At 36.6% G+C, this 23,140-nt stretch overlaps 1 long non-coding RNA gene across 2 annotated transcripts in view; it reads left to right on the forward strand.

The window, feature by feature from the left end:
* The window catches only part of LOC141568512 (uncharacterized), a 56,629-nt gene extending 45,430 nt beyond the window's left edge, over positions 1-11,199 (forward strand). Inside the window, exons 4-6 of one of the 2 annotated variants that reach the window (XR_012491669.1) lie at positions 6,725-6,825; positions 8,142-8,258; positions 10,097-11,199. This is a non-coding gene — a long non-coding RNA (uncharacterized LOC141568512). Of the gene's footprint in view, positions 1-6,724; positions 6,826-8,141 lie in introns of both variants that reach the window. The other variant, XR_012491666.1, reaches the window with a different exon arrangement.
* Positions 11,200-23,140: the final 11,941 nt, after the last annotated feature.

Consider the following 23,140-nt stretch of genomic DNA (forward strand, 5'->3'; position numbering starts at 1 on the left):
CCATTATTCTTTTATTGTTCTTTCTGATTGAGTCAGCTAGTTCTTGTAGAGTTCTTTTATTTCTCTTAACTCTCATGTCTCTCTCTTCTTCCATCTGCATCATTTCCAGATTTCTATCTTCAATATCATTAATTCTTTCCTCTGTCTGATCAGCTCTATTTCCTAAGCTGGCTATTTCATTCTTGACTGCTTTTATTGAGTTCTTCAGCTCCAGAATTTTGATTTGTTTCCTTTTTAAAATTTCAATCTCTTTGGTAAAATATTCATTTTCTTCTTTGATTTTATTTCTGAGTTCATTAAATTGTCTATCTGTATTTTCTTGCATCTCATTGAGTTTTTTCAGAACTTCAGTCTTGAATTCTCTGTCATTTAAGTCACATATTTCCATGTCTTTAAGTTTATTATCTGGAGATTTTTTATTTTCTTTCTGAGCTGCCTTGTTACCTTGGTTGTTCTTGGTAATTGATGGATTATTTATCTTCTTAAGCATCTACAGGAATGAATTCCACAGCAGTGTGTTAAGAAGCGGTCTTTCTTTTGTTTTTCAGTTGGTAGCACTGGAGTGTTTTATTTTCTTTTGCACTCCTCTGGCTGGGTTTTCAGATCTCTGCTGGGTAGTGGGAGATCCCTTACATTCCTTGGAAAGATAGGCTTCTCTTCTTTGACCAGGTCAGTTTGTTCTCAGGGAAGAGTTTGGAAGAGTGTGGTGAGCAATGGAGCTCTGAGCCCCTGAAATCCCAGTGCTGCCATTGCAGCCCGATGTCGTGCTGCACTGCTTGAAGTGTCCCAGTGCCCTCTTTTGTATCAGCCATGAAAGGTGGTGGCAAGGTGGGCTGAGAGAGGTGGCTGGTGTATTTATGGCTTTGTTCTCCTCCCAGTAATGGCTACTGCCAGACTTCACCAGTCTTGCCTCTGTATCTCCACTCTTGTCATTGGGATTGGCTGCAGTGTGTGTCTGCCACTCAGGAACTGTCTGTCCAGTTCTCAAGGTTATAGATATTCTGCTCTTTAACCTGACACTCACTACTACAGTTTCTTCTGGTGCCTGCTGCTACCTGTGGGAGGGTGTGGGAAGATGAGCTCTGGGAGGTTCGGGGGAGGCGGCCAGCTCTGTGGCTTTGTTTTCTGCCTGGCAATGGTGGCTGCTAGAACACAGCTGTCACTCTCCTATATTGGGTCTCTGGCCCGAGGTCTCTGCCCTGATCACCGGGTTCAACTATCTTATACAATGATCACTCAGGCAGGAACGTTCAGGCCCATAGAGAGTGCTCCTGCAGCCCAAGTCCTCCCCTCTCCCGAGACCCACAGTGATCTCCTGGGCTGTGTCCGTGGTATCCATATCTGCTCTTCTTCCTTCCCGTCTCCACTGTTTGCCCTGATTTGCTCACCTTTAGATGTTTTGATGTGCAGATCTCTCAGAGATGTTTTTGTGTTGAATTATAGCTGTTTAACTTGTTGTAAATTCAGGGGAGAGATCAAGGTGCCCTCTCATAGTTCCATGTTTCTAACATCACTAAAAGATAATTTTTAATAGTTATTTTCTTTCTTGTATTTACTTGTACCATACATCATTATATGTGCGCATTCATTGAAATATATGTGGGATTTATTTTGTAGGTCAAGAAAATTGAAGTAGTTTTGTTGGAATAGAGAGGGAAATGAATAGAGGGGAATGGTATAATTTCTTTTCCTTCAAACTCTTTGCTTTTATTATTGTTTTTCATCAGTTAGTGTTAAAGAACCTATTTTGATAAGAGGTCAAAAATTTTTATATAGCACATTTTGTGTTGGTATCCAAATGACAAAAATTAGCAAACATTTGGAGATGTGAGTTGTCCCGACCTCTGCTGAAAAACCAAAAATGTGTTTTTGATAACAATGAGAGGCAGCCCTCTTGTTACACATGGTGTTATCAGGGATAGCATAAATGAACAGGCTGTTCAAGCAACTTGTTGGGCATCATTCTTCAAAAGGGAGATCCAGAGCAGAAGCAGAACATGATGGGTACCACACATGCATTATAGTGATAATTTGGGTTGCAAATACACTTGTAGCATTCCTTGTGGATATCCTAGAATGCCTGTAGGAATCATAAAGAGCCTAGTGGTTCTGCAACTTATAAGTGAGAACAATGATAGGAGTGTTAGTTCATTGATTTCATTGTATAGTTATTTGTACCCATCAGATGATAGGATCTGATTTTGGGGTTGTACATCTTAGCCTATCTTAATTTAATCTCATTTCCTTGGACATAGAATAAAGCCTAGATCTCAAAATATTGTATTAGGATACTTGGTGTCACCTCTCTCAGTGATGTGACATAAGGTTTGTTCCTTACTTAGGTGAAGTCTGATAAAGGTCAGGTGTCCTCCATGTTGAGTCATGCCACAGGAAGGCCATGATTTCTATGTTCACTACAGCAGAAGGGAAAAGGGATGTAGGAGGTGCCTTACTTCTCTTTCAAAATCTATACTAATCAAGGTTCTCCAGAGAAACAGAATCAATATGATATAGATAGACTGATTGATAGACAGCTATCTATCATCTATCTATCTATCTATCTATCTATCTATCTATCTATCTATCTATCATCTATCGAGATTTATTATGAGGAATTGGCTTATATGATTATGGAGCTGAGGTAGTACCCAAATCTGCAAACTAAATCAGCAAGCTGGAGTCCAAGAGAGCCAATTCCAGTTCAAAAACAAACAAACAAACAAACAAACAAACAAACAAAGTACAAAAAAAAGCAGCGTTCCAGTTTGAAGGCAGTCAGGCAGGAAGAATTCTCTCTTACTCTGGGGAAAGTCACCCTTTTTCCTCTACTTAACTGTTTGGATGAGGTCCACCTACATTAGGGAGAAAAATCTGTTGAACTCAGTCAACCTACCAACTTAAGTGTTAAACTCATCTAAAACACCCTTACAGAAATACCCAGAATGATATTTGACCAAATATCTGTGGCCCAGTCAAGTTGACACATAAAATTAACCATCGTAAGTTTACCCCTTGTCAATTGGACATCCATACATGTCTCCTTTACACATACTTAACTGTCAAATAAAGACAATACCAAGCTCATCATTCCACCTAACATGATACAACCAAAAATGCACTAACTGTTTCCTCAAAAGAGGAGGTAAAGTCCTTGAGTGATGTTTACCTTTCTCCTTCATATCCTGTAAATTAAATACTATGATATAAAATCAATCAACATCTTATGTTGCATGACAAGGAACTAAAAAGGGAATAAAATTAAAAAATATATATATTTTTAAAGTTGTATACACACACAAACATATTTATGACAAAACAAGGAGAAAATATTCTTGACAATTATAGTCCTTGTTTCTGTAACTGGTCACATAGTTGTAGCTAGGATTTATTATTGCCTTCTTCCGCTACTTTTTCTGTATTCTCTTTGGCTTCAGCAAGCACGTCAGCAGGTCATGGTTCATTACCTTGTAGGGTATTTCAAACTCTCCATCTTGAAAGGTTGGCAGGGGATAGAGAGGAACACTAGCAATATTTGGCAAGCCCTAAACATCTCCAATATGATAGCTGACATTTGAAAAGTGAAAAGAAGGTAGGAAAATAAGTTGTACCAAAGCTAGAAAACCAAACAGATGCTTGTGCTTTTTGACCATATGAGGAAGTTTTTTATTTGGGGATTTATCCTATGTTCTTCGCCTAAATGAAAAAAAAAAAAAAAAGAGAGAAAATAAAAAAGGCTGTTGTTTTTATGCCTCAGTTCTAGATGACTCCCCTATGACTTTTGCCCCCTACACTGATGACCTGTACACATTGGCTGTTTCTTTAGGGATTCTCAGGCATTTTTGCAATAGAGTCTGTATTAATTAAGAAGCCATCTAAGCTATTTATTAAGCAAGCTAAAAGTCCACAGTAGACTCAGCCATCATGTAGTCATTTTGGAGGCCTAGTCAAGCCTCTTTACCAATATTCCTTTTCCATAAAAACACATTTTGGAATTAAACAAACAAACAAAAACTTGTACTACGTGGACTTATTCCATCGTTTACCCACAAAGTATGATGCTGCTATGTCACCTTCCCATGCAAAACATCCATCATACTTCTGTATGTAGAAATGTAGAAAACATGTGTACTTCTATCCTTAAAGTGGCTTCTTTCCATGAGTCTTGTGCTATTTCCAAGTCTAAGCCAAACACCAGATATGCTTGAAATTTTCTTGTTTATCTTTCTCCCAAATAATATACAACTAAATAATATTAGATTGGTGTAAAACTAATTGTAGTTTAAAAGTTAAAAATAATTGCAAAAACTGCAATTACTTTTGCACCAACCTAATAATAACAACAACAACAATAATAATAATAATAGTGAACTTTGCTGAAAAACCACAGTTGATAGAGAATTGGTGGAAACCCCAGAAGAAAGGAAGAAAGAAAGGAGAACAATTAGGAAGCATGAGGACAAAGGAACTGCTGCTAAAATAACAAAAATTAAAGAGAGGAGTTTACTATCAATTACTCAAGTGGTTTTCTAGGTCTTTCTTTACTTTTCCAGTCTCCCCTAGCTTGACTGCAGCAATTACCTTCTAGTTTGGATCTCCTTGCTTGATATTAAAATAATAATAATAGCTTTAATCAGCTAATGGAAAAAATTAAATTTATGTTTGTCATCATGTGGCTAAAACAGCAAACATACTCTGCGTTGACATTTTTGTACTAAGTTTTCTTGGAATCAAGGACATGGCTTGACCCAATTAATGAGGTTCTCTTCGTCACAACTTATTCCAAAAGAATGTGTCCAACAGGCGGTATTAAGTAAGCTGCTTGGTTCTTACTCATGTCATATCTTTCAGATAGCAAAACCAGGGTTATACACTTTATGATAATGATTTATTTGGCATGTGGGAGAGTGTACAGGGTATGCGTGTGTGTTGATATATATGTTTGTGTGTATGGAGTCTGACGCAAAACAATATTTAAAATTAATTTGAGATTAGACACAATCAAATCTCCAGTTTAGTTTTCTAGTTTTCCTGCTCAGCTTGTTTTTTCTTGACTTAGAACCTTACCCTTAGACTTTGTTCTGAAAGAACGTGGTTGATGTCCCTACTTTGTGATAATACAAATTTTCAGTCAACATGTTTGGGGTATGAGCACTTCTTCTCATATTATACTTACCTGCTTTGATGTTTCTGACTCCTTCCTTAGGTAGGATTTCTTGTGTTATTTTCTTCTCCCTCATCAAAGAAATGTCATAAAGTCCAAGGATTTCGTATCTGAGTATATAGAAAATTCAAGGTTATGCAGTTTAGGAAAACTTAAAAGAAACATTTGAATAAGGCAAGGTGTTTCTTACAGTTTTATATTATCACATAGGGATGCTGTAACTGAGACCAGGTTTAGAAATCATGATATATTTCTTTGGTATAGAATACAGTTTACAAAGAACATACATATATATCAGCTCATGTTATATCTGTAGCAACTCTAAAGGAAGGTGAAGCAGATATTATTATCCTAATTGTATCAACTATAAAATCAGGATCCAAAGAGTTTAAATAACTAGTATTTTAGCAGTGGATTTATGATTACAAATAATCTAATCTAATTTATTTCCAACAATGCTAATCAAGGTTATACAGTTGGTAAGAGGTACAACTAAGATTCTCATATTCTTAGCCAACGTTCTTGAGTAGAACTAAGATTCAGAAGGAGAAATCAGGTATATAGATGAGATCCAAAGGACTAGAGTGAGATCACACATGGGCAGTGGAGCCAGTGGTCAGGCTAGAATGGTTCAGACAAGCAGGAAAATCCTGGGTCATTATGGAAAAGTGGTAGGGGGCTAGGAATTGGGGGTGTGCTAAGTCAATGGATCATGCTGTTATAAAGGTACAGAGCTAGAAAAGACAAGGCTGTTTCTCTCTATACAAATTCTTGACTATGAAAGGAAGAACTTGGTCATCAGATTCACTTGTCAAATCAGTATTTGACCCCAACTGACTCTTAAAACTCTTAAAGATGAAAATTAGGAAAAGAGTAATAATGCTGACCAGGGAAGGAATTTGTAGAGAGAGTCACAGACACTGCTGGATCATATACAAGATTTAATACCAAGATGGCAGTAGGCACTGACAGTGCTGGGACACCGGTCACTCAGGTGTGGCCTTGGGGAGTTCACTTACATCGGATGATTCTCACATAACTAGAGAACATTGGACAAGGAGGACATTAATAAAATACTTTATTAGTATAAAGAGCCATGAAGCCTTTTCTTCAAAGGATATCACACGTATTTATCCAATCTATAAGAGAGAAAGATGTGGACTTGCTTTGGTTGAAGCTTGATGGGGGGCCCGACTTCTGCCCTCTCTCTCCCACTCATCCCCACCATGGCCCCTGTGGCACATTTCAGAATCCCTCACACTCTACAGAGCATTGTTTGAACACCACTAGATGAGATGACTTCTAATCATACTTCCACCGTTCAAAATACTAGGAGACTGTGATTCGAAATGCAGGCTTTTACATTTGCTAATGAGAGTAGGGGGTATGTCATTACTGTAGTTTATGATGCTTATCTATGGCTTCTTACATAACTCTCTTACAGGGAAGATGATGCCAGCCCCCGTCTGGCTTTTACTGGACTCTTAAATTTGGAAATATAAAAGAGAAATGAGGGTTAAACAGGCAAAAGTATAAGTCACAGCTATAATTCCCTCTTTTCAGGGTCAGGGCCTTCATTACCTTCCAGGAGGCTCAATCCTGTCCTCTACACAGCCTGAGGAACCAGACATGAGCAGCATAAGTGGCATCTGCTGTCACATCAGGTACGGTTTTCTGAACATGGACAAGCTGAGCAGAGTGGACAGGACAGCTGCATTTTATTCCCAACTTAGCTATTTCCTGACTGCGGGACCTTGGTTGTATCATTTGACATAGCAGTGAGCGTGGCATTTAGCATGCCACCTGCAGAGTCAGGAGACCAAGAATCTGCATCCAAGGTTTGCTAATTCTTAGGTTTTTGACCTTGGACATGTTAGGGTGGTTGGAGGAGTAAATGAGGTAAGTGGCAGCACTAAACATATTGCCAAGCAATATTAACCATCAGCAACCATAGCACTAATACGATTCCTTCTCTGTGACTAGTCTTTTAAGCAGAAAAATTGTAATAAGAAAGTACCTAATAAACCCTTTTCTGGGGGTGAGGCATCTTTTATTTCTTTTCGGAAAGCTTTGGTATTTCTCTAAAGGTAGTCATATTGGTGGGTGTGGTGGTGGGGGATTTAACAGTAGAGTCTCATGGATTCTGTTAAGCCCAATCTCAAAGAGAATTCTGTAGGAATAACTTTGCCACCTGTTTTTGTGTAGGTGGAGTAGAAGGAACAAAGGTAGAATTACTTTGCTATATGTTTTCGGGACAGGCATGGGACGGCACTCTTGGAGATCAAGTAAAATACTCTTACTTGAGATAACAATATTTATTATCTGGAAAGTGTAGAGATCCTTTCTTTGCTGCTGATATAATAAATGGATGACATCACGCCACAGAGGGCACACATTTTCATGGTGCATCAATATTCCCTTGATTTTGCTATTACTGACAGGAGATACATAATTGGCCTTTCCTCATTCATGAAGGCTTCTCATTTGCATGATTTCAGATTTCATTAATAAGATATTTGATGGAGAGAGGCAAGCTAAACTTTGAGGGCACCACATAATGAGCCATCCATAGTGTGAAATCTTAGAATATTTTCCAGCAAAATAGGATGGAGTCTTTCCCGATAAGCTTAAACTGGGAAGAAACAATATTAAATAATATTGAATGTTCCATTGGAGTTTGGGACACTCAGGTTGATTGGGCTATTTGTTTTGCGATGTTCCCCAGGGCTATTTTGTTGAGAGTTTGCCATTACGAGGTCTAATTGTGTCAGTAGATGGGGGCCTTTTCGATTTGCATAATTTCCTCAAGGGACTGCAGCTGCTAATTTGGTGATTAATTATCCATATTACACATTGTTTATTTGACCATGCCTAGATTAATTTCTTTTCCTAGCAAATCACATTTAGATATGAATTTGCATATCTTGATTACATTTTAATGCCTTGGCTATCATTGTCTCTTCCCTGGACACCTCATCAGATTACAGAAGAGTGCTCAAGCAGAGAATGATGGAATGTCTTAAATGACATTGCACATCAGTGGACAGATAACACACATGACTTATTTTTAATGAAGAATGTGTTCTTTCATAATCAAGTGAGTTATCACATTTAATGTATATTTTGTGTTTTTACCATTATCAACCAATTTAAAAAATAGTCTTTATTAACATTTTCAATGTTGCCATTTGTATGTTTATCTCTTTATATGTAAAAATATTTTATTTCTATTTTTCTGTTATCTTGTATTTTGTTGTCAAATACTTGCAAGCTGGGTTAATATTTATGGTCTCTAATTAGTTAATCTCCTATCCAGTTTTTTTCCAGTCTTGAAAACCACTAGGCTTCTGGTGACGTAGATGACTTATAGTTAGGCATTATGTCTCAATTTATCTTTTATTTATTTTTTTTTATAGAGTGTCTTTACTGTTTTCATTCTTACGAAAGTAGATAATAAAATTAATATTCCCAGCTACACTTTATTGAGCACTACCTAGGTTGCCGTGTTAAGAGCTTTATTTATATCATCTCCTTTAGTTGTTGAACCATCTTATGAAAAAGTCTTATTTTACTTGGTTTTACAGTGAGACAATGAGTTTTAGAGACAGACAGAAATAAATTTGTTCAAGGTAAGACAACTAGGAAATTGTGTATTTATAATGAGAAAGTGTCTAATAGTCAAGCCCTGTGCTTTTAACCAGTTGTATGGAGGCAGAATACTGAGAAATGCTTTTTACCAAAATGAACAAATGCTCTTAATCAACAATAATGAATGTGCTTAATCAACTGAATGGGGACAGAATATGGACGTGTTAATGTTCTTAATCGGTGACGAATGAACACTCTTCACTAACTGTATGGGCATAGAACACTGAAAGAGTGAAAGTATGAATGAACGAATGAATGAATGAACAAACAAATGATGGGATACTGTCCTCCTATATCAGAAATACAATTGTATAATGAAATTCAATTTCAACCCTCCATCCAAATGTCGGAGTAGAAACAAACAGGTCAAGTCCGTGGCCTGGGAGGAGTGAGGGCAGGCAGGCTTGACGTCATCAGCAGGCTAAGGTCAGACTGCTGGGATGGAGCACAGGTGTTCTCACCTCTCCTCAGTGCTGCATTGCCCACACCTCACCTCTGGATGGAACAGACACTGGGTACTCAACACTCTGCATAATTTGTGGTCTCCAGACAGCATTTTGGTTTTAAATCCATATGTAAAGAAAAGCAACCACTAAAGAATCCTGCCAGCTCATACAAGGAGGAACTTGTCGATATACTGGACCGCTGCTCTCTTGTTTCCAGAAGAGGTACATACACGTCAGGCACTGGAAGGTGCTTTCCCACGTGCTAGTCCCTGACAGGACAGTGTGAGGCCTACCTGAGTTAGCTTCATAGTCTGAAAACTTAACCTTTATCAAGGCAGGTGGCACCATGTCCTAGATATGCTAGGATGTTGTGGAAAAGTATTTAAATTAACGTCTCTGTACCTCAGTTTCCCCATCTGTGAAATGGGAATGATAATATGAAGAACATATTTTATGTTCAATGTTTAACATGTTAATTATATAATTATTATGTAACATAAAATTAATACATACATATATTAATACAAATATTTAAAATAATACATTAATAATGACATCATAGAGTTCTAACAAATAAATGTTGCTGCTTATCAGCTGTTCGGACTTTGCCAAGCACTAAATATAGGTATTATTATTACTGTCACCAAAACTCTCACATTGGTGTTGTGTGCTTCTCTGAACCTGAATCCCCAGTTGGTACTCAGGTAGCCAGTTTAAAAAATTCAACTTAACCAATGCTACTTCCTGCTCTTTCTGGAATTCATTACTGCTTTCCACCACAGAAAATAATGCTCAAGTTAATCTATTCGTTAAACAGACATTTATTAAACATTTTATATAGGCGAAAGGACTTGAACCCTGACTTGAAGAAATTTGTGATCTACGTGGGAAATGCATCAACGAATAAATACAAAATATGCTTTAAACGTTATCATGGTTGGAATCTAAAGTTCTCTGGAAGCTGAAGAGGGAAATGTTTAACTCTGGGGAGCTTGGAAAGACTTTACTAAAAAGAAGTTGAGAAGCACAAGTGGGAAGGAAGGGCACTTCCAGGCAAGTGTCGGTGAAGATTTTAAATTTATGTCTGTGAATTTATGGGAACTCCCAATGAAGTCTCAGTAAAATGTTTGTTTGGTTTGTGTTTGCACAAAAGTCTTATCTTCTAAATTTGCACAATGAACCTAGTTCTGCTTTTAACTTTTAAAAACAAATTATTAAAAGAATTTCATGATGATGTTAGACTCCATAGAGATCTTCTAAGAACGTCTTGTAAATGAAGAGTCTCACAATCTTTCTGCTTCTTCCTTATATTTCCTGAGCATCTCGGCAAGCAGCAGTAGGTTGATGAGGGAGAAGGAAGTCAAGGAATTATCTCAGAGCTAACAAACGACTTAGGCTAAGACTCACCAACTCTGGGTTTATTACTGTTCTATAGGGACTCCTCGAGATTTGATAACTTTTTGAATGTAGCTAAAGGATGATTATGAGTGGTGGAGAAAAGCTTAAAGTATTATCTTAGTTAACTTGACAACGAGGCACGATGTGGCATGATAAGTAAAACATTGCCCTTTATGTCCTGAGAATTTCTCTCCTCCTCTTCTTCCTCCTCCTCTCTATTTCTGTCTTTGAATTTCAATATTTACTTTACATTTTTCTGTTTTTATAGAGTAGTTATGAATAGAGAGATCTGTGCCAGTGTTGTCATCTATGAAATGCAAATGAATTGGCTTCTTTTTGAGTTTTTTGCGAGGACCAGACTTGGAAAGGCCCTGTAGCAGGCGCTCTGTGGGTATGGACGTGCTATGAACATGTGTAATGGATTTCAATACATGTCATGGTACGAAAGATCGTCCAGTGAGAGTCACAAACCATGGCTTTGATCCCCGTGTAGCTATATGTAAGCATGTGCCTTTAAACCACCTCTTTGATCTTTAGTTTCTTCACCTATAATAAGAACACACCATCTTAAGGGTTATTAAAAAGTCGGGATATGGCTATTATGTGAAGAGGCTCTGTAATTGCTGAAGCTTTTTTTTTTTTTTAATGTAAAACTGTATAATGCAACTGTACAAAGTGGATGGAAAGTGCATGTGGTGAAATGGTTTTGGAGCTGACAGACTCCCATTGAATACTGTTTCTACTTCACTCTAAGGATATTTGGAAGGTTGACTTAACTACTTTGAACATTAATTTTCTTATCTAAATGTGGAGAGTTGTAGTGAGGATTAAATAAAAACCATACGTAAAAGCACTGTGTACACAGTATTGGGTGTAGAGTAGGTGTCCCCAAAATAGTTGATTTCTTCCCTTATTCTTGCTCTCCTCATCCTCCTTCCCTCCCTCTCCCCCTCTACACCTCTCTTCCTTCTTTTCTTCCTTTCTCCTCTCTTTCTTTCCCTCCATTATTCTCTTCTTTCCTTCCTTCCTTCCTTCCTTCCTTCCTTCCTTCCTTCCTTCCTTCCTTCCTTCCTTCCCTCCTTCCTTCCTTCCTTCCTTCCTTCCTCCCTGCCTCCCTCCCTCCCTCCCTCCCTTCCTTCCTTCATTTCTCCTATCCCTCTTTTCCCTTTTTTCTACCTTCTCTTCACAAAGACGTGGCAATAAATCATAACCAGACTCTTATTATCAATAGTCTCTTATTTAATATTTGCCTACCAGTTTTGCTCTACAGCCCTGAAAAAAATGTTGGTTTATGTATCAAACATGTTTTAATCATTCTTAGGCTGCATGTGGTTAGCCTTCCAAATACCGTCACAATTGATCATGAGTTTTACTCTCTCTGTAGGCTCCACACAGGCTCAGTTTCCCTACATCAAGTCTGCCCATCCTTACCCTCCAGCACCCAGGGTCAGTGAGCTTAACTGAAAGGTATCACCAAATTCTGAGGGGTCTTCTACATTTGTCTTACTTTGTAGCGTTACTTAAGCTTCATAGCTACTTAGCAATTTTCACACACTCCCTAGTGCAAGAGTGCCAGTAACTGTTTTAACTGTCTTACAACTTTTTTATGCCATTTGTGTGGCATTTAGTACATTCTGTCTTATGCTGTGAGTGTGTGTGTGTGTGTGTGTGTCTATATCTTAGAGGTCAGTCCTAAGTTTTAACAAATTTTTGTAACCCCTATCATATCTAGTAAATTTACATTCATTTATTTAACAAATATTTATTGAATAAATTCTATGTGTTAGACATGTTCGAGCAGTACCCCGAATGAGCATGCTTCCTGCTCTCATGGAACTTACAGTCTATCAAGGGACAGACAAAAATTCATAAACAGATAAATCATGAATATAATAGTAGATAGTAACTAAGTTACTTCTCCCCTTATGACTGTGGTTTCTGATCTGAGAAAAGGTGAAAATTAGATCTTTCCTCTCTGCCCTTTGGAGCTGTTTTAAGGATGACATGGATATATCTGGCAATGCTTATGTGCCCTACCAGACTATTATCATTAATGACAATACAAATGAAAGGAACCCTTGATTTGCTGTCAGGGGCCCTCCATTCCAGCCACAGTTTAGACATGAAATAGGTTGTATAGTTATTCTTTGTCAGCCTCAGTGTCTCACCTGTAAAATGAAGGAGTCAGCCTGGATGAATATAAGGGCTCCTTCCAGCTAAGTACAGTATGTTTCTAAGATCTCTGATGTTGCTATTCATATCTGGAGTCCCCGATTGATCCATCAAAGTACATGCAGAATATCTTTGAAAAGACACTGTAAAGGTCTTCTGGGAAGAGTTCCATTTTAATAACTATTAGGACAACAGGAACACCATGTCTTTCATTAAATTTGTCTGTTTCCTGGTGCTGATAGTATCTTCTGAATATAAATTGCACAATATAGTCTAATAAGGCACAGTTGAGAATTGTTTTTATAATAGTGCAGGCCATAGTACTTGGCCATAAAATAAGAATGGACAGTACATCTTGTTCTGTAAACTCATAATTTTCAGCTGTCTAAAAACTGGGTGTAGAAAGGAAATTAATAAGAGAAAAACATTTTATACCATGCATGCACAGCTTTAGAAGAAAAAGATTATGTTCTTTGTAGAAAAAAAGCAGGAATGTCCTTCTTCTGGAATTTGATAGAAAAATATCAAATATTTCTATTTTTTAATTTTGATTTTGCTAAAAATTATCACTGTCACATTTATTTATTCATTCCCCTATTCTTTAATTTTCTCATCAAGCATTTGTTCAGCAGTATGTATTCAGCTCTGCTTTAAGAGCAGCTGACAGATAGATTCATGGAACATTTAGAGGAATGGTGGCCCAGGAAGCTTGGAAGATATTACGAATAGTGAATATCTAGCTAAAGTTAGATACCTTTAATTTGAGTTTTGCTTTCTGTAGGATTAGTTTAGAAGTGATTTGTTCTAGCAGCAGCGCTCAATTATCTTTACGAGGTCATTCAGGAACACGGCCATATGGTAGATAAAAGGTTCAAATTGGATACAAAATGCTTGCTATGACAATGCAGTTCTGTCAATCAGCTCTTTTATCATTGCGACTAAAATTAGGGGTTTGATTTTTTTGTGAATCTAGATAATATAATAATGACACTGATCATCATTTATTGTACACTTAACATATGCTATGGGCTTATTATGTAATCTTCATTTTACCATATTCTTGGGAGGAAATGGGGAAAATGGCAGTGATTGTCTTCCAAATGCCAATGCAGGAGGCTCATAGTTATAATGAAGGGGGATAAATGCTGAGAAAGGGTGGTATGGGAAAACACACTGATGGTAACTAGAAGAGCTTTTAGAAGGGGTAAGTAGATAGATTTACACATTGTGTGTCTTGACTGCTTAAAATATTTTAAAGTAGACATGACAATCCTCATTATACAGATAAAGAAATTGAAGCCAGAAATGATAAGCGACTGGACCGAGGTCAAATGGTAGAAATTGCAATAGCTGGAATTTTAGCCCCTGGTTCCAAAGCACTTGCTCTATCTCCTGCAACAGAGATTGCAATCCCTGTCTCCTTCCAAGATGCTTGCTTGCTGATGGTGATGGGGAAAATGATTAAGAGAATGTTAGCAGATCAATAAAAAGACAGATACAATGACAACTATATATGAATATACATACGAGCGTGTATGTGCATACACACATACATACATATATACACACATATGTGTATAAACTTACACACACATACACATGTGTATAAACTTACACACATACACATATATATTCTACTTTTCTGTGTCAATGGATGCATTTTTACACCAAAAGCAGCATGGTATCAGAGGAAAAAATGAGCTTTTGGAGTCAGATGACAGGAATTTAACTCCATTTCCAATACATGCAAAGTGAAACTGCCTACTGCCTGCTTTAGAGGCTCTCGTCCCGTATCTGTAGAATGACACTACAGATAATATTATTTGTAGAACGACACAAACAATAATGATAATATTTACTATTCCCACATGGAGAATATCACACATTCAATAATGTACTTATAAACCATTATAGATATTAAATGTTCTGTAAATATTAGTTTATTTTAAAGATGGTGGCGTGTATGAAATTGTTCTTCTACCAGCTTCTATGTTCAAAGTTCAATCTAGAGCAATTTGAGGCAGTAGTAGACATAATAAAAATTTAAGTAAATGATTACATTCCTCTTGTTACAATATTTTTTTGAGATTCATTTTTATACGACTATGTAGAGTACTATGGAGAAATAACAGTTTTTATGCAGAAGATAAGATCTATATGGCTACATTCAGTGGTCATTTCTCAGGCTTCATTTTATCTATCCATGGTGGTGACTTTGCCAGGAAACATATTTGCTGTATTTTCCTACCTTTATAGACACACTTCTCAAGTCTCTTTAACTAATTTTTGTCATTTCCCTATCCTCTATTTGCAGCACCCCTCCCCCATCTCTCTGACCTCCTCTATTACCTCAGTTCGCTCCACTTGCCCTGTTCCTTGGCATCCCAGGCACATTCCTTTGGGACCATTGAACTCACTGTTTCCACCGCCAAGAGTGATTCTTCCCAGAATTGTGAAACCCCAGAACGCTCACTTTGTTCATAAGTTTACCAAAATGCACCCTTGCTGTGAAATTTTCTCCATTTTCCCTAAAATTACAGTCCACCTAAATTGTGTCTTCCTCTCTCCAGCTCTATGTTTTCTCCTTGGCAGTTATCACCATTTAACATATTTTATATTTTATTAATTTAACATGTTTTATCTAACTTCTTCCTTCATGGAAAATAAGTTCCAAGAGTATTTTTGTCTGTTTCGACCCCCACACACACACTATCCGAAGGACTTATAACACTACCTGGTATATTATAGGTGCTCAATAACTATTTACTTAATGGATTAATTATTGAATTTTGTTACACACACACACACACATAAATAACATATGTTTGAGATATGTATTTTTCCATGAGAACAAATCATACAAATGTGCCCTAAACTTGAATTATCTGGATAAGTTTTATGTAAACAAATTGTCTCAGTAATTATCTACATAAATACCCCAAATATCAGTTGTACTTGATTTATATAGGCACAGTCTGAAGATAATTAACATCAGAAAATGTTGTGTATTCATTCCTTAAACCAATGACTATTAGAAATGTTAGAGAGAAATAGGACAATCTGAAGACAAAATTAGTTGGGTATATTTGCAGGTGTCACAGACACATCACAGGCCTAATTAACTTTAAAAAAATTATTACCAAGACTACCCTACTGAATTGATTGGCAAAACAAAACATCGTAAAATTTTATTGCTGACACAATGTGAAGTAGAATATCAACATAGATTATCCAGTTGTAGTTTTAAGTGCAATATGCTAAGTAGACCAAAAAATATAGCAGTTCTGGCAAAAACATGGCATATTCTTTGTGTAGCAATTAAGGTCTGCATTTTCAAGATGAAGTTAACAAAATGAATAGAGTTGCATTTTCACTCAGAAGCCAGTACCATCACAAGTCATTAATATTCTCATAAACGTAAACAGGAAATATTGAATTGATCTAGAAACATATTTAAGACAATTAAATAATAGGAAGCTCACCAAAGTAAATGGGAAAGTGCTCAAAAACTCTTTTAACATGTATTGCAGGACTTACCATTTGCTATCTAACGCTACAGTACCATCCTTATGTCCTGAGTTCTTGTCTTGCTTTGTTCTTTACTATGTTATAAGCTTACAGAGGGTAACAGACACTCAGTCAACCAATAAGCTTCCAGGCAGACAAAAAGTTAGGGGGGAAAAACAAAACAAAACAAAAAACACAAATTATCACTTATGAGGGAAACAAACAGTGTAACAGTGTGCAATGGAAGATGGGACATTCTTAGGTATATTGATCAGGAATAGCATTTCAGAAAGTGACGATTACATGAAAACTTCAAGAATTAAAGAAAGAGTCAACTGTTTAAATATTCAAGGAGATAGGAGAATGGTCGAATACTGGAGAAGAGAATAGTGTGTAAAATTCCTGAGACTGTTGTGTTGGAGAAAGATTAAGACATTTATGTTGGAGAGGGGAGAGACAAGTAAAGGGAAAAATGGAGCCAGGTGAGATTGAAAGGCAAGTAAGACCTTGAAATCCTGGTCAGTTTATTAGCATTTAATTTTGGAAGTAGAGCAAATAGCAGCAAACACTGACCTTACATGTATTGGTTCTTGCCTCTTCACATTCGTTTTACCCTTTAGAATTCAGAACCGATTGACGTGTTACGTAACAACATATCCCCCAGGAGATTTATGATTAACTTTACCTTGGAGATGATTCATTTACTTATCATTTCTGCAGAACCACCATATTATTAAAAAAACAAAATATTGAATCATAGTAAGTACTAATGTTGGCATTACAGTCAAAGAGGCCTTGGCTCACGTATTGGTAAGCAGTTAATTGTGTCACTTTGGCAATTAATCTCTCTGAGCCTCAGTTTCTCAGCAATAAAATGCGGATACTATTTACTTAATGAAGTTGTAAAAATTAATTGAGACGCTACATGTAATGTGCTTGTCTTGGCATCTGCTCTCAATAAATAGGAGAAGGAGCAGGAGAGGAAGAAGAAGAAGGAGGAAAGGAAGAAGAAGAAGAGAAAGGAGGAGGAGGAGGAAGAGAAGGAGAGGAGGAGGAAGTGGAGGAGAAGGAGGGGGTGGAGAAGGTGGTGGAGGAGGAAGAGGAGGAGGAGGAGGAGGAGGAGGAGGAGGAGAAGGTGGAGGGGAAGGAGGGGGAGGAGAGAGGGTTACTACAACTGTCACCCTTACTGCTGTTGAATAAAATCACTTTCTTCCTTGCTTTAGAATGCATCTTTTTTATCATAAGCTTAAAAAATGATAAGTTCTGAACAAAGTTTATTTTATATGTTCGCTGGGGGACCAACACAATATAAATAGAGCCCCCTATGCAGAAGGATGGCCAAAGTGTTGAGATATAAAGGTCATTGTGAGATTCCTCCGAAATGGGAAATGGCAATTCAAAAATTCACAGAAATCCAGCTTACCACATATCTATGCATATGGTTTTTTTTCTTTCTTTTTTTTTCTGCTACATATTAGAGTAGACAAAGTAGCAGAGAGGAAGCAGGGAAATTACAACAGAATATGAAGCATTTCTTCTGGTTAAGTTTCAGAAGCAAATTGTGAAACTTTTGCTCATTCCAGACAAAAAACAAAGATACAAAGAAGTTATCTCTAAGTGTTTGACCTTATGTTGTAGTGAAGCTTTGGAAATGGACCTGAATATCTGAAAACACAGAGGATTTCTTTTGAGACTAAAGACTAAAATTTGGGACGTGAATGGAGGAATGAGTTTATAATGTTATTTTGAAGAAGTTCTGTTTTGGCTAGTGGTATTCTGAAATGGAGAATAAGTCTTAAATTAAAAACAGATATTCAGTCATAAAGTGTCAATCCTAGCATCTTAGTTTGGGGGAAGCAGATTAGTGAATTGAGTAAGTGGAAATTTCTTAGGAAATGTCCAGACAGGTCTTGGTCACTGGACAGGGCAGATATAGATAACTTCATAAGGGACCAGTGCAGAAAATATACAAGGGAAGGGACCCTGAGGAAGCTGCAGACAGAGGAAGTTCAGTTTGAAAGTCACATCCCAAATAGAAAGGTCTCTAAAAATGTAAGCACAATGGAGACTATAGGATTTGCTATTTTAAACCAATTTTAAATTTTATTTCAGTGTTACAAAATTTAGTGAAATTTATTATGTGCTCACTACTTGTTAAACCAGAAGGATACATGTTAAGCCAGAAGATGAAAAAAACTGTACCTGTCCAGGAAAGACTGCACATAAATAAATAACTATAGTACAATAAGAAGTATGGAGTGAACCTTTTGTATCTTCAGACCACATTGTTAGAAATGTCAATTATTTAACATTCTAAAACTTGGCATATACCGTGTTTCCCGAAAATAAGACCTAGCCAGATAATCAGCTCTAATGTGTCTTTTAGAGCAAAAATTAATATAACACCTGGTCTTTTAGTATAAGACCGGGTCATATAATATGATATGATATGATATGATATGATATGATATGATATGATATGATATGATATGATGCCAGGTCTTATATTAATTTTTGCTCCAAAAGACGGATTGAAGCTTATTGTCCAGCTATGGCTTATTTTCGGGGAAACAGGGTACCTGGATCTGATTCTATGTTACATTACAATACATATGTGTGTGTGAACACACACGTACAATAAACACACAAGTGTGTATTGACATTTATATACTTATACAGTATATTATGGTGTCATGATGCTTAGTGATAATTGAGAAGGACCCTTTGGAAGAAGGACACTTGTGACCTTATAACCTGGCTCTAACACTTGTTAGCTATGTGATAATATAACAAGTTACTTAGCCTCTTAGCATTCATTTCTTCACATGTGGAACAGAGATATTAGAATCTATCCCAAAGCCTTGTAAACATTGTATAAGATAATGCTGGTTATGTGCCTGACACAGGGGGTGTTCAAGAAATATTAGCTATTACTTTTATTGTTGTTGTCATTGTTTTATTCTTATTCTTAGTAATAGTAGCAGCAGTTTTATAAAATCAAGGTAATTGAAAGGTAACTTAGTGTCTGTTATTCTCCTATCTGTCTTAAAAGGTCTTTCCCAAATTTGCATTGTATCAATAGAAACATTTCTGTGACACTTAAGTGCCCAGCAGTGATCTAACTGCTATATAAGTATTAATTCCTTTAATCAATATAATGATGAGATAGTAACTATTATTATTATACTATCACATTGAACTAACAGAGAAGCTCCTGTATTAACCACTGAATAGGAGGAAAATAAATTTCCAGAATAATAGTACTGACAGAATAATCCCATACGTAATTCATTCTCTCTCCCTCATGAAAAATGTACTCAGAGTATACCATAACTTTCCTTCTAGAAATACATCACAGACAAGTTTCTATGATATTACCTATAGATCCATCTCATTTTTTAAATTTATAGAGTTTCAATTTTTACAAGTTGAAGAGTTCTGGACATGGATGGTGGTGATGGTTGCTCAACAATACAGATACACTTAATAACACTGAACTGTACACTTAAATATGGTTAAGTAGTAAAGTTTGTGCTATGTGTATTTTACAACAGAGAAATGGAGAAAAATAAAGTTTATAGAATTTCAAGGCTGTACTAGATTTTGTTTAAACTACCTCCCATTGAAGGATATTTAAATTATTTCAAAATCTTAGGCTTAAAAACAATACTGCAATGATTAACAATAATTTTCTTTGAATACCCATTGTCTATAGAGTATAATAAAATAATTGCTACCGTTTACTAAGTGCTTACTATGTGCCAGACACCGCGCTAAGCACTTTATATGGATAATCTGATTTGATCCTCACACTAATCCTTTCAAGTTGATACTCCCCGCCCACTCTCCTTGCACAGGGCACCTGTCCGAAGTGGCAAGTTGGGGCGGTCACCCAGCTTGAACTTCTTTTACCAAACTTTGGCCCAAATTGTTTTAGCAGAAAAAAAAAAGGGAGAGTTATTCTAAAAGATCTAAAGGAACTTTCTGGTTATCAAACCTGTATCTGTAGACTGCTTAAATGCCTCCTGTGGACATGTGGAAACATAGAAGACGTTGAGTTTCTTCCCAAAAGATTTTCATCTATTTGCTGTTCACCAATAGTTTCTTAGAGTGGCTCTTCAGCTCTTTCCTCACACCCTGCGTAATCTTGAATACCGCTTTTCCTTTTTATACTTGTTAGGTTTTTTATTATAGTGCAAAAAGATTTTTTAATATATATATATTTCAGCCCCTCCACTCCCCCAGAGTCACCGCAGTTATTTTACTCAGTCATGGTAATGCATACTTTCCTGTTATTTGACTTTTGGTCCTAAAAGTAAAAGTAGTAATTTTTTAAATCTGGGAAAATTGATGTTGTGATGGCATTGATTTTGTTTTGCCCAAGCAACTTGATTTGACATACAAAAATATCATAACTACTTGTTGCCAAAAAATGGGTTCTTGGTGTTCATCGCAGGAAAGAATTCCAGTACCCACCAAATGAGCCAAGCAAACAGTAGATTTATTTTACAAAGTTCAGTAGACTCAAGATGGGAGAATGGGCAAGTCTGGAGAAGAGCAACTGTCCCAAAGGACAAAAAGGCTTATGTGAGGGCATGAAATATTCAAGATTTAGGGGTGGCATTATGGGCCTTCCTAGGCGGGTTCTCGCTGACCACTCCTTCCTGTTGGGAGGAGGGATTTTTGTACTAATTTGGCTCTTGTTGGAACTGTCATGGTGACTCAGGGACTGGAGATTTTTCTTGGCTGCCATGCTAATAATACTATAAGCCACTATAATTAACTAGAGTTCCTCTAAAGTGACAAAATGGAACCCTGCGTCCATTCTCCGTTACCAAAATCTAGTTCTGGCTAGTCTGGTAGCTGCACTTTTTCTTAAGGATGATCTCATCTCCTCCCTCTTTGTCTCCCCTCACCTCCTCCTTGCCTTTTTCCTCTCTCTCCCCAAGGCCCTATTCTTTCTGCCAGGGAACATACTGGCACACTTGATAAAGAGATTTAGTTATACAAAGGCTTAGACTTTTTTTGGCTGATATTTTGACATTTGTGAAAGCAGATATAGATACTAAAATATTTTACTGTTTTTTTAAAGGCCTTTTGATCCATCACTAGACCATTTCCCTTGGTATGAACAGAATCAATTTTATTAGAATATTTGCCAACCATAAGCTGAATCTACAGTGTATGTGCTTTGTATTAAGCTACTTCAAAGCCTGTGTTAATAGAATCATCAAGGACTTCCAGTCCAAGCATACTTGTAAATTGCTAGTGTGTCCTTTTATCTTTTAAGATCTCCTGATGTGATGAATGGATACAAGTTTGGAACCATTTTTAAAGACTCATTTAAAATTTCATCCATGAAGATGCAGATTTTATTTTTATTTCTTTCACTCAAATGTGTTTTTTATTAGATTAGTCCAAACTTTATCTCGCATTTTAATCTATTCCATGCATTCATATTTTAATTCTGTTTACCATCTTTTGATGTACAGTAAACATGTTGCCTCAAATAAAGAATTCGATCTCATTCTCAGTCCAACATAACCACTCAGAAGAGGTATAAAAAGTGGAAGCCAGTTGTTTTTACTCTCTCCTAGAGATCCACTCAGGGTTTCCCAAAGAAAAGAGAATCCTCCTCTCCCTGCCCCTCTCCTCCTCCTTTTCTCTTTGTCATTCAATTCTTCAATTAGAATAGAATGAGCAGGATACCTGACATTTTCCAAAAGCAACATGTACTCTGCTAGCATAATCCCAATTTAAATAACAGGTAACAGTTATTAAGAGGTACTATTTGCTAGCTACAACATCAAATATTTTTCATGTATTGACTTCTTTTAACCTATGCATCCTTTGTAGATGAGAAACCTGAGGTATAGACAGAATTTTTTTTTTAAGTTTAAAATCAGATTTGAATCAAGTATTTTGATCCATCTCTCATAACCATTATGTTATACTGCTGACAGAAGAAAGTTTAAGTAACACAGGGTCCACTTTTGACTGTTTTCAGGAGATAAGTGTAATTAAGTGACATGAATATTTGCTATGCCTCCTTTCTACCACACCACTCCTATGCTGCTCTTAAGACTCAGTTCTGCCTGTGTTGGTTTCAGTAAAACGAAGGAGAGATAGACTATACAACTGGGTCTTATTATGGTTTGGTAGCAAAAATCACCTTGCCAAAATTTGTTATAATGAAGTAATTTTAAATTAAAAAAAAATTTTAGCTCAATAAAAGAGTGCTAAAAAAGAGAAAGAGAAAGAAGAATGGTCAAGAATTCAGCTAGAGTATACAGATTCTGGCACATCAGATTCTAGCAGATAAAACATAACAGTACATAAGACACACTGACGGAAGGTACATTTCTTTTAGTAAAGTTTTTCCAACCAACTCCTCACTCACTTTATATGAAGTCTTTCTAGTTATGCCTTAATAGTAATGGTAGTAATGGTGGCAATATTAGTTGAGTAGTAGCTGAAACAGTCGCATAAGCATGGAATTTGAATCGGACAGACTCTAATCAGACTCTAAAAACTATCTTTCACTCACAGGTTTTGTGACCTTAGGAAAGTTAATCTCTTCCAGCCCTGATTTCTTCAGCTATAAAATGACCGTAATAATATGTCTCACAGCGTAGTTAGGAATAAGTGAGATAATTAATATTATCACCTAGAATGTACCTGACACATAGTAGATTCTTAATATCTGTAATAAATTTTAGTTTCTTCCTATTCTTCATTGTCTTCTCATTCTCCTCCACCTCTTCCTTCTTTTCTCTTTGTAATTCAATTTCTTCAGTTAGAATGGAAA

Source organism: Rhinolophus sinicus, linkage group LG02 (assembly GCF_036562045.2).
Source record: "Rhinolophus sinicus isolate RSC01 linkage group LG02, ASM3656204v1, whole genome shotgun sequence".
NCBI lineage: Eukaryota > Metazoa > Chordata > Mammalia > Chiroptera > Rhinolophidae > Rhinolophus > Rhinolophus sinicus.